The sequence below is a fragment of the Otolemur garnettii genome, unplaced genomic scaffold (assembly GCF_000181295.1).
Source record: "Otolemur garnettii isolate 467f Iridium unplaced genomic scaffold, OtoGar3 scaffold00011, whole genome shotgun sequence".
Classification (NCBI taxonomy): domain Eukaryota; kingdom Metazoa; phylum Chordata; class Mammalia; order Primates; family Galagidae; genus Otolemur; species Otolemur garnettii.
In genome coordinates, this window is record NW_003852406.1 from 32,439,847 (window position 1) to 32,443,326 (window position 3,480).

Below are 3,480 nucleotides of genomic sequence, written 5' to 3' on the forward strand. Positions count from 1 at the left end.
AGGGGTACAGGTGAATCTTTCTAAGAGTAGAATGTGAATGTTTTAAAGCAATAACTGAGAAAATGACATGAAGGCTGTGTTGACCAGTTGATGGAAGTATTTCAGATTGCATGTGAAAACCCCACACTGTACCCCAGAAGTGCAATAATGTACATAGTTACCGTTCAATAAAAAAAAAAAAAAAAAATTTAGATTCTACATATAAGTGAGATCATAGAGTCTTTGTCTATCTTTGCCTTATTTCTGTTCAGATAATGTCCCCTAGTACATCATCTGCATCGTCTCTAATGACAGAATGTCCTTCTCTTTTTAGGCTGTGTAGTATTTTACTGTGTTTCTATACTGCATTTTTACTATTCATTCATGCATGGCTAGATGCTTAGTCAGGTCACTCCATGTCTTGGCTACAGTGAATGATGGAAGGATGGGATGTGGACTCCCTAGGCACACTAATTCCAACTCCTCTAGATGTGTACCCAGAAGAGGGATTGATGATCACATGGAGATCCTATTTTTAGTTTTTTAGGCACTTCCATACCATTTTCTAAAATAGCTGAACTTAGTATTGCTTCTGTATAAACACACTGGCCTAATCCCACAAGATTAGAATTAAACCTCATCTCCTGGCTCAGCACCCATAGCTCAGTGGTTTAGGGCACCAGCCACATACATCAAGGCTGGCAGGTTTGAACCCAGTCTGGGCCTGCTAAAGAACAATGACAATTGCAACAAAAAAATAGCCGGGTGTTGGGGTGAGTACCTGTAGTTCTAGCTACTTAGGAGGCTGAGGGAAGAGAATCGCTTAAGCCCTCAAGAGTTTGAAGTTGCTGTGAGCTGTGATGCCACAGCACTCTATTGAGGGTGACACGGTGAAACTCTGTCTCAAAAAATAAATAAATAATAAAACTCATCTCCTTTATAGAAAACCTCTGGCTTCCTCAGTCATCACTTCCTCTTCTGTGCTATCTTAGACCCTCTCTTAGTACTGCACGTCCAATGCCAGACATAAATTATCTTTTTACATTCATATCCTTCTTCTCTTTGGCAGAAACCCAGTTTTAATCATAACAGTGTATCTCTTACAGGTAAAGCAATAAGAAAATATTTTTTAAAATAAAATATAAAGCTATAAACAGGCTCTCCTAATTACAAGGGCTTCACATCCTAGTTCAGCCATTTATTGAACATAAACTTCGATGAATCTGCTCCAGTGAAAGGAAACTCTCTCTCAAGGCAGCGCTTCCTGCAGATGGTCCTCTTCTCGGCAGCTCTCGTTATTTGGTCCAAATTCTATTCCTTGGGCCCTCCTGAAGGACTGCTGGGTTTCTGAAATCATCTCTCATGTCTTGAAGACTAAACATCAAACATTCTTTCAAGAATTTCTCAGGAGGCTTGGTCTGTTTTGCCAAGGCTCCCTGCAGGCCTCAGCCTGCCTCATTATATCTGGATATGTGGCTCCAGAGTTGCATACAATACCAGGTGTGGTCTAATTGGGAGCAGGACATCAACTAGGGGTGAGTAAGAGACTCTTGAGCAACACACGTGCAGGTTGCACTGAGTGCCAGGGTGCAGTTTCCCACAGCACAGCTCCCACAACACAGCAGCCTGTGAATGGTAGAGGAGACAAGCACCGGAGTGTCCCCAGAGCTGCAGCTGGTGGGGTCAGGGGGCCCCAGGGGCCATCCATCCATGCCATCTTCTTTCCCCAGTCATCTTCAAACAGTCCTCTCAGTCTTTGAAGGCTTTGGCATTACAAGTGAATTTCTTCAGACTTTCTTCGCTACACTTTCAGAATTCATTCATTGTTTGAATTTATTTTCTCCTCATTTGGTATGATGAAGGGGAAGATACTTTTCACATTGTTTTCCTGATAATATCTTCCTTAAAATTTGAAAGACTAGTAATTTCCCTAAAAGAGATTACATGAGAGAACCAAGTAAACCTTACCTCATTAGATTTTCAAAAATAAAATGTAGTGTCTCTGTTACCCATGACCAGTATTCTTCCCTTAGTGTGTGAGAACTGGACTCCGAAGCCAGATGTCATGAAAGAAGAGAGGATCTTCTATTTTGCAGATCTCTACTCTCGGCCAAGACTATGGGGGCAGTGGTGGGGACCAGGGAGATGTGTGGAACTCTCCCTCGAAATTAAAGCAGGAGTCAGCTGGTTGTAGTGGCTTATGTCTGTAGTCCCTCTTCTGGGAGCCCCAAAGCAGTTGGATTTCCTGAGCTCAGGACCTCAAGACCAGCCTGAGCAAGAACAAGACCCCGTTTCTACTAAAAACAGAAAAACTTGCCGGGTGCTGTGGCGGGTGCCTATAGTCCCAGCTACTTGGGAGGCTGAGGCAGGAGGATCACTTGAGCCCAAGAGTTTGAGGTTGCTATGAGCTATGATGCCACTATACTCTGCCTAGGGTGATGGAGTGAGACTCTGTCTCAAAAAAACAAAAAACAAAACAAAACAAACTGGGGTAATACCTTAGTCACAAAGAAGAAATTTCTGACTTTCAGAGTCTCCACATATTGGAACACTGCAACAAAGCAAAACATCAACTTCTGCAAAACCTTTTGTGAAATAGTAAACTGACACTTGACTGGGAAAAGAGCGCCTCTCTAGAAGACACCTTGTATCTTGGAGACAAGGTGACCAGACCAGAAGGGCTTTAGACTGAACTTAGAGGAAGAGGCAGACAGATGCCTAGACAGACCCATGAAACTGGTGGAAGATAGGAGGAACCACATGAGCCGCACAAGCAAGCCTTTAGGTGCATGGTACATGCAACCTCCACCACCTGCGTCACAACACACATTTCACTGGTCATAATGAGGATTTGCGACCACAACAGTGTAGCACCAATATTCTTAGGAGGATAAGGTGACTTGATCTGATAGGAACTGGAGATAGAAATATGGAGATTTAAGATACATCTCGTATAACAACCAGTTAGAAGGGAAATTGGGGCTCGGCGCCTGTGGCTCAAGTAGCTAAGGCGTCAGCCACATACACCTAAAGTGGCAGGTTGGAATCCAGCCCGGCCCGCCAAAACAACAATGACGGCTGCAACCAAAAAATAGCTGGGCATTGCGGCGGACGCCTGTGGTCCCAGCTACTTGGGAGGCAGAGGCAGGAGACTCGCTTGAGCCCAGGAGTTGGGAGGTTGCTGTGAGCTGTGATGCCACAGCACTCTGCCCAGGGGGACAGGTTGAGGCTTTGTCTCAAAAAAAAAAGAAGAAGGGAAATTGGAATATTGTTACCAGCCCTCAGACCACCACCATGTATTGAGAGCCACAGGCTGCCCTGGGCCCCCGGGGCCTGATCATCACTGACACACACCTGGCTCCCACAGTCTAATACAGGAAGAGAGTGGAGTGTGGCCTATTTGATGAATTAAGAGAAGGTTCTGGCTCGGCGCCTATAGCTTAACCGGCTAAGGCGCCAGCCACGTACACCTAAGGTGGCGGGTTCGAATCCCCAGCCCGG